Consider the following 9,763-nt stretch of genomic DNA (forward strand, 5'->3'; position numbering starts at 1 on the left):
GATTAAGATCAAATCAAAGATTACTAGATGTTAAACACAAATCAAGTTCAAATTACAACCTAACAACACATACTTAAGAATTCAGATTCGGAAATGATAATGAAATCAACCACACATGACTAGGTTAGACTACAAATCAAACAAGTTCAAACTTCAAATTGACTTACAAAAAGGAAATTAAAGTGTTTCCAAGTGTTAATCTACTTCCAAAAGCTCTGAAAATCTCCTTCTCCCTGTCCAAAATCCGACCTAACCTCCAACAAAACTGATTGTCCCCATTAAATGAGAGTAAAACTACTTTAAAAACTGTCGAGACGTTTACACGGCCCGTGTAAATTAAAGGGTGCCATTTACACGACCGTGTAAACAAGAAAAGAAGAATGCTCTTGCATATGCGTTTACACGGCCCGTGTAAAATATAAGCCATCATTTACATGGTCGTGTAAATGTCTGAAAGGCTCAAATCTTCATTTCTTCCTTCTCTCTCTCTTCAATGCTCCAAAACTTCTGAAACTTTGTTTCCAACTCTTTTTAACTTCCTCCATCAAGATCCAACCTTCAAAAGTCCCTGAAATATCATAAAAGTGTGTGAATGGAATTGCATCATGAAAAATCCCGAAAAATATGCAAAATGCATGAGTTTAAACCTAAATGCAATGCACTTTTATGAACTAAAACTACAAAATGAATGCATGAATATGCATCTAACAGTTGCACTTCACCCGAACTATTTATATGGATAACATTATGAGAAGAGTATATTTGCGACCTACTAATATATTATAAGTTATAATATATTAATATGAAATTGTATTATTTAATTAGTATTGATCTTAAATTAATTGTGAATTAATTTAGTGATCATAAGGTGACTAATTAAATAATGGGCTATTGTACTTATATAGTGTGGGCTAACACTCATAAGGAAATGGGCTAAGCTTGAATGGGAGTCAATGGATGATCCATGGAGCTTTTAACCCACGGATCCTTGGAATAGGAAAAGACATGGGCTATTAGGGTTTGCATGGTTCATAACCCTAATCATCTACACTATATAAAGAGGCTTATGGTGCTTGAAAAGACACTATGTGTGTGTGCATAAGGTGTGGCCGATTTCTAGAGTATTAGAGTGCTCTCTCATAAGTTTTCCAAGTTTGTGGTGATTTGTGATTTCCATTTGAGGCATTCACATTATTGGTGCTTGGCTCTCAAACTCCCAAGGAATCAACTCACTAACAAAGGTATGTAATTCTTCTAGTATCTTTTATGTTTAAAAGTACCCCATGTATGCTAGATAGGTTATGAACCTTCGAAAATTATTTTGCATGTATTTTAGAAAAACATAGATCCAAGGTTTCTAGGGTTGCATGAACACCTTAGGAGTGTTAGTTTGCTCAAAACCCAACAGATGCATCACAGTAGACAACGAAGTCTTCTGTCCCTTCGGGCAGGGACAAGATAGGTGCGCTGCATAGGGCCTGCTTCAATGTTTGAAACGCAGTGTCTTGCTTGACTCCCCAACTAAATGTTACCCCTTTTTGCGTCAGGGTAGTTAAGGGCTTAGCGATTCTTGAGAAGTTCTGGATGAACCTGCGATAATAGCCCGCGAGACCCAAGAATTGTCGGATTTCTGTGGGTGTCTTCGGTGCAGACCAGTTCTCAATCGCCTTGATCTTGGAAGGGTACACGTGTATTCCTTCCTTGCTAATCACGTGTCCAAGGAAATTCACCTTCCTGATCCAGAATTCGCACTTCGAGAATTTCTCGTATAGCTTTTCTGCCCTTAATGTTTCCAACACCTGCCTTAAGTGTTGTTTATGATCATTCTCACTCCGCGAATAGACAAGTATATCGTCGATGAACACAATCACGAACTTGTCTAAGAAAGGGCGGCACACCCGATTCATCAGGTCCATGAATATTGTCGGTGCGTTGGTCAGACCAAAGGGCATTACTACAAACTCATAGTGTCCATAGCGAGTTCGGAATGCTGTTTTGGGCACATCATTCTCATGAACTCGCAATTGATGGTACCCTGATCTCAGATCGATCTTTGAGAAATAACTGGCTCCCTGAAGTTGGTCGAAGAGATCGTCGATTCTGGGTAAGGGATATCGGTTCTTGATAGTCAGCTTATTCAGCTCTCAGTAGTCAATGCACATCCGAAAGGATCCATCTTTCTTTTTCACGAATAAGATCGGAGCTCCCCAGGGTGAGGAACTCGGCCTTATGAATCCCTTACTAATCAGCTCATTGAGCTGACTGGATAATTCTTGCATTTCCGCTGGCGCTAAGCAGTAAGGAGATTTAGCTACAGGAGTAGCTCCGGGGATCAAGTCAATACGAAACTCGACTTGGCGTTCGGGAGGGATTCCTGGGAGATCTTCAGGGAAGACATCAGGGAAGTTGCAGACTTCGGGAAGACTCTCGAGGTCTTTAACTTTTTGCGTCACGTCTATAACGTGAGCTAGAAATGCATGGCACTCCTTTCGCAGATACTTCCGAGCTTTGATGCATGAAATGATACGGAGGTTCAAGCTAGGCTTATCTCCATAAATCATGAGAGCTTCGCCAGAGGGAAGATTGAGACGGATAGCCTTCTCGAAGCAAAGAATATCAGCATGATTGGAGCTTAGCCAGTCCATGCCGATAATGACGTCGAAACTCTTGATGGACACAGGCATAAGATCGATAGGAAAAGAATAATTGTCTAGGGTAAGAGTACAGCCTATGAATATGTCGTTAGTGCTCTCCTTCTTTCCGTTAGCCATCTCGACGGTAAATGGTTCGGTTAGAGGTTGGGATTTACATTTGATTAGATGTTTGAATGTATGACTAACAAAACTACTTTCCGCACCAGAATCGAAGAGAATGCATGCGTAAGAGTTGTCAAGGAGGAACGTACCCGTAACAACGGTAGGATCAGCAACTGCTTCCTCCTGGCCCATCACCAAAACTCTTCCTGTATTGCCCTCAGTTGTTGCCTTGGGGCAGTTTCTCCTGAAGTGCCCAGCCTCTCCACATCCATAACAAGTTTGACCAGCGCCCGCTCCCGGAGCCTGGTTGGTTGGTTGAGCTGGTGTCTTGCAGTATCGAGCTGTGTGTCCTTTCTTTCCACAGCTGTTGCAACTCAGCTCACGGCAGGGTCCGTGATGATGAAAGTTACACTTGTTGCATAGGGGGAGCTTCCCAGCATAACCACTGGTAGGAGATTGGGTGGTTGGGACAGCAGTGGGAGCAGCAGCAGGGGCAGTAACAACATGAACTGTAACTATTTGTTGTTTCTTGGAGGGCTCCTGCGAAGACTGGCCCTTTCGTTTGTTACCAAACTTCTTCTTCTTCCCACCGCTTTCCTTTTGTGGTTCAGAGACAGCTGCCACTTCATCCAGATCGATTCCATGATCTATCAGAGTCTGTGCCAGATCCTTGGCACTTTCAAATGTGGTTGGTCGAGCAGCCAAGACATTTCCTTTGGTGGGTTGCGTCAGTCCCCAGATGTACCTCTCGATTTTCTTGCTTTCCGGGGTGACCATTCCCGGACAGAGAAGTGCCAGATCACAGAATCTAGTAGTGTAGGCAGCGATGTCGGAACCCTTCATCTTCAAGTTCCAAAGTTCGTGCTCCAACTTTTTCACTTCGCCCCTCGGGCAGTACTCAGCGAGCATGAGCTCCTTCAATCTTTCCCAACCCATGGCATTAGCCACTGGCAGGGTTAGGGTTTTGACTCGACCATTCCACCAGGTCAAGGCTCTGTCGGTGAAGGTGCAGGCGGCGAACTTCACCTTGTTTGCTTCAGAACACACGCAAATTTCGAAGATGGATTCGATCTTCTCGAACCATCGAGTCAGGGCGATGACACCTCCATTTCCGTCGAAGGACTTGGGCTTCCCAGTCATGAAGTCCTTATAGGAACACTCTTTTTGATGTCCCTAACTTCCATCTTGTCTCTGGGGGTCGGTTCCACCTCCATCCCCACCAGCATTCACTTGAGCCATTGCTGCAGTCACGGCGGCTGTAACTGCTGCCTGAAACATGACGGGGTCGAACTGTGGGGGTGGTGGTGGTGGCGGAGTGTTGTCGTTCCTTCTGATGGGTCTTGGTCGAGGAGGCATCTTGTTCTAGAAACAATCAGGGAGAAGAGGATGGTAAGTCCTCGGGATATAAAACAAAATATATCTCATCCTGATAATGAAAGTATTCTACCGAGCGATAAACACAGAAAGGTTACTAATACAAGTAAGTTATCGCTTAAGGAAGGAGAGGTAGCAATACTTAGAGTGAATCTGTATACTGAGTTTGGTTCTAGCGAAAATACTCCTATAGTATTTTATGTGAGATGATATTTGGTAAGTTTTAGGCCTGCTGTCGCACCACAGTCACTCCCAAACACATGTTGGTCATGTCTCGACTGAATATAGTTGATCAGGCTATATTCACCCTAGACATGATTACATAACTTCCCAAGTTTAACCGCAGCGTTCTAGCATCCAAATACTTTTGTTTTCTTCTACTAGCGAAACGAATTTTGTTATGTCTACATGCTCGTATACTTTTATAAAAATACTTTATATTTTGAAAGTATACTTTTAGCGTAGAGCACTTAGGCCCCTTAGTGTTTATAGTTGTATACCACGTAAGGTACGGTATACTAGTTCGCTATAAACAAGGGCTCTGATACCAATCTGTCACACCCTAAACCAGAAAGGCAGAAACGTTCCGGGGCGGAGGACGTCATGGGTAGTATCACAACCAATGAATAACAGCAATCATAGCAACACAACCATTACAGTGAATACTTAAACAAAAATGTTTACATCAGTTGAAACTTGTCTGAAACTTTGTTTGAATTACATCCAATATCTTTGTATAGTAAAAACTTAAAAACTTAAAAACTCTTAATGATTCAGTTCCTCAAAATCCAGCAAGTACCTGTCTACTGATCTCCTGAGAATACAAGCAGTTTGAAAATATCAGCATAACGCTGGTGAGTTCATAAGCAGTAGTTTTTAACAGAAGTGTTTGTATAGCTTCAAGAAAATCCGATATTTTCTTTAGTGAAAACGTAGTGTATTAGTTTTGTAATGAACCATGAATGTCTTATATGTTTCCAAGAAAATCCGATATTTTCTTTAGTGAGTAAGTAGCGTTATCGATTCTGTATAAAACCATGAATGTTCGTTACTGAAAATAGTAGTGATATGCGAAAATACTACCTCATATGACTAGCTAGAGCTAATCATGAAGTATAGGTATTTGTGTGTGAAACCAATGCATAATCAGTTCTGTTTGAAAACCTTGACTTCAGCCAGTATACGTAGTGTGTGTTAGTTCTATTTAATAAAAATAAAACTGTTGAAGAGTGTTAAGTTGTAAACTAAAGGTGATTTATACATAATGTGAGTCGTATAACCATGCTTGATATGACTAGAGACCTTTCCAACGTTCTTCAGGCGTCGAGTTAAATGACATTTGTACATCTCAGGCGTGCCCGCCTAACTGTAGCTAGCAGTCCAGATGTGGGATTGTTAGTCCCGAATAGATCTATTCACAAATCTCACGCTCTCCCTCCAGGAGACTCTGGTTATACAGTGGTAGGATTTATCCCTGTACACCTAAGGGTACAGTAGTGAAGTAGCGCCTCACAGTATCGTACAATCTAGTTTACATGTAGTGTAGTAGCGTTCTACCGTAGTGAAAATCCGTATGTATACCGTATATAATGATAATTACAGTTATGAATACCATGATAAAGTGGTGATGTAAACTGTAAATGGTTTCTGTCCCAGTGCATATGTTTAACAGTGAAAGTTTCTATACTTGTTATATTTTTAGAAAAATCCCAAACTATACCGATTATAGTTTGCATGTATAATGTAGTGAATAGCGAATCCGGAAAACTATGCAATTTTAGTGAAAACGTCCCTTATGCTCAACACAGTACAAAAGGGTTAAAGTATGAGAATTGCATGAGTTTTGAAAACATTTATGTTTAGCTTGTATTCCCCCTGAAAACATTAAAAACTACGGAAAATGTAGGGGTATGAACTCACCGTTCTTGTTGTGAAATTGTTGACTGAAATGAAGATCCTCGAGTTGTTGCACGCGACACTTAACGGAATCCTAATATCAAATAAATACGTATATGTATCTAAATTAGCGATTTCGTTAGATAACGTGTTAGAGGTACACTCGAAATCGGTTAAGGAATGTTACCGGGACTTGATCGAATCGAAGAAGGTGAGTTTTCAGTCAAAAACACCACTAAAAATGTGTTTACGGTCGAAGAGTAGTTTACGGTTTCAGAATGCTCGGTGAGTTTACGGCCGTAAACTCAAGAACAGAGTTTACGGTTCTTGAAGACTCGGACCGTAAACACAAGAACAGAGTTTACGGTTTCTGAAGGCTCGGACCGTAAACTCGAGAATAGAGTTTACGGTTTCTGAAGGTTGGACCGTAAACTCAAGAACAGGGTTTACGGTTCTTGAAGCTGGACCGTAAACTCAAGAAAAATGGTTCTGCTTGCTGATTTCGAAGAGATAATCGTTTCTAGGCGTTTCCAAGTGACTCCAAACGTGGTTTCTCGATGTTTTCCGAAGCTTGAAGGCATTTTGAGTGTTTACGGTTAAGATTCTTAGAGAGAGAAGGAGAGAGTTTTTGGCCAGAAATGTTCAAATGAAGGTGGAGGCATCGTATTTATAGGGGCGTTGTGGGGGTCCACTTTATGCTGACCGTAAACAGGTTTACGGTCGTAAACGAGTTTACGGCCGTAAACATGTTTACGGTTGTAATCTCATTTAGACCGCATATGTTTGATTTTTTTCGAGATATTCGGGTTTCCGCGCGATTTTTGGTTCCAACTCGTAAATAATTTAATTGAATATAACTAGATTATTTTCTAAACCAAAAGTTTGACAGAAAAGTTAACAAATTCGAAATTTTATTAACGAAACTCGCGTAACGGAAACGGACAAAGTTTCGGGTTGTCACATTCACCAAGAACACCAAGAACACCTACTAGTTCTTGGGCCGTGAACTCCATAGGAACCTTCAAAAGTGTGAGTACCTCTTCTACCTCCTAGTTAGGCTTGTGAATCACTTCTTTTCTAGCCTTATAACATCATATAATGCATGAACACAAAGAGTGTACGACCGTACACCCTTCATATGGCCGTACACCCCTTGTTTAGTGCATGTTTGGCCTCAAACTCATGTTATATTCCAACATAAGATCATGGACACTTAGAGGATGCTAGATAGAGCCTTAGACCACCTTTTTGGCATGTTCTTCAAAGAGTGTACGACCGTACACTCCATGGCCATACACACATGTGGCCGTATACACATGTGATCGTACACACACTGGTGTGGCAATAAACCCATATAATGCAATGGATGATGTTGTTGCTTGTTTTACTATTATGCATTGTTGTGATACTGTACATGACGTCCTCCGCCCCCGAACGTTTTCGCCGTTCTGGTTTGGGGGTGTGACAGATTGGTATTAGAGCTTTGTTTATAGTGAATTGAGTATATCAACCCATAAAAGATATACAACTATAAACACATCGGGATTAAAATACTCTGATCAAGAGTTTATATTTTTAAATAATAAAATATTTAATCAAAGTATACATACCTGCATTCATACTAAAATCAGTGTCACTAGGACAAAACAAAAGTATTGCGATTGTTGGACAGCACAAGTAGGCTTGGGGACATATAATCAGATCTGGGAGTGATATAGCCTGATCAACTATATCTTTCTGAGAAGTGATCAGCATGTGCCTAGGAATGGTTGTGGTGTTGCAGCAAGTCTAAAAACTTACCAACACTACTACAATGAAAACATTAGAACATAACATAAACATAAAATACTATAGGAGTATTTTGTGTTACTATAATTACTTATGTGCAAACTTGTGACATCCCCATTTTCACGGCCAGAAAAGACCGATTTTGTTTATGCTTGTTTGAAAATCAGAGTAACATTTTAAATAAAAGTGTTGCGGAATTTGTCCCAAAACAAAATATGATAAAGATTTATCAAAAGCATTTCCAAAGAAATGTATTTCATTAAAAGACTCGGGATGTCATGTTCGATACAGATCAAAAGCATAAACAGTACAACATAAGCCTTACTACATTATTTCGTACTTATAGGCCTATAATCCCTTATCTCTCATCCAAACATCTATGCTCATGCGCCACTACCTGTAATACAAGAAACTGGGTGGGTCAGGCTTGGGAGCCTGGTGAGCACATAAGGTTTTCAACCCCCAATAAATAAGTTTATTAACTTTATCAAACCAAGCAAGCCCGATTACCCGTTCCCGTTATCCTCACTTTACGTCCCTAAAACATCTAACTCAAGGGAATTAGTCTAAGGACTTTCATCGGGGTGACAACACATGCTTCGGGGATTCCTCAGCAGTTCATGTCAAGTAAGGCAACCATGTGGGGGATGGAGTACTGCTGGTAAACACACAGTTCAAATAAACACCTACAGGTTGCGAGCCTGCTAGCGTTCCACTGGACTGTCTAGAATAGTCTGTGGTCGTCATCTATACCCCCCCTAGATGACTGGATCATCAATAACATCTATAACGAGGCCTCTCATTATTTTATTTTGTCACACCGCAACTATTACATTTACCCATGTTTTACCCAACACATTTTGTAGATATAAAATACATATACAGTTTAAATCATTTAAAACGTGTATAAAATCGTTCATCCAGCATAGATAGCAAGTATACAGATAATACGCACACGTAGCACGTAATTTATATAAAATACTTCATATCTATGTGTAAGATGAAAGTAACTATGCACTCACCTGATTAGGTGGTGACTCGGTACTCGAACAGCACTTCGTTATCTCAAAACAATTTTTCCTTGACCAAAACCTAGTATCAATACCACTAGAGTTTAGTTTTAACGTTAACCGCGACTAATTAATAGTCTAGCTATTATTATTATTATATAAGTGTTGAACAACACTCTATATAACTCATAATAATAGCCCAAATAATTATTTTAAGGACCTAATAACATTACTATAATTATTTAAACGCTATATTAAAATTTTCATAGGCGTAGCTCACTTACAGCGGATTTTAAAGAAAACCGGGCTTCGCTTGGAGCAACGTTTCCGAACCGAAAGACCCTTTTTCTCGGGACTCCGGGAGCCTCGGGGCTTCCTTTGGGTGCTAGGGATTTTCTCTAGGGTTTAGGGGGTTAAAACCCTTAGAGAGAGAAAGTATTTAGAGAGAGAATGAAGAAAGGAGTGAAAAATCCGGGAGAATTCGCATGGTATTTATAGGGGCCAGTAGCTCGGACTACGCTGCACGTTCAGCAAGTTACGCGGGGCGTAACTTCGGATAGGATGCGAGGTGGCGGTCTTCGAGTGGTGCGACGTGGCTTAAGCTGGACCGAGGGAGGGCTCGCGTACGCGGCGCGTTCGGAAGAGGCTACGTTGGGCGTAATGTGAGGGTGACGTGTCCTTCATCCGAAGCGAGGCGTGATCAGCAAGCAACAGCTAGGATCTTGCCACGTCATCGTTCTTGCAACAGACTTCGCAATTTCTCATCCCGACTTCAAAAATTCATATCTTTCGCATACGGGCTCTGTTTTTTACGTTCTTTATATCCACGCGTAGGCGGGAACGTACTCTACAACTTTCGTTTAGACTCCGTCGGCTAATTTTGATTTATTTTAAAAGTTATATTTTTAACAGGCCGGGACACGATTGGTCCGTTAAAAT

Source organism: Lactuca virosa, chromosome 8 (assembly GCF_052849685.1).
Source record: "Lactuca virosa cultivar CGN04683 chromosome 8, Lactuca_virosa_CGN04683_v6, whole genome shotgun sequence".
NCBI lineage: Eukaryota > Viridiplantae > Streptophyta > Magnoliopsida > Asterales > Asteraceae > Lactuca > Lactuca virosa.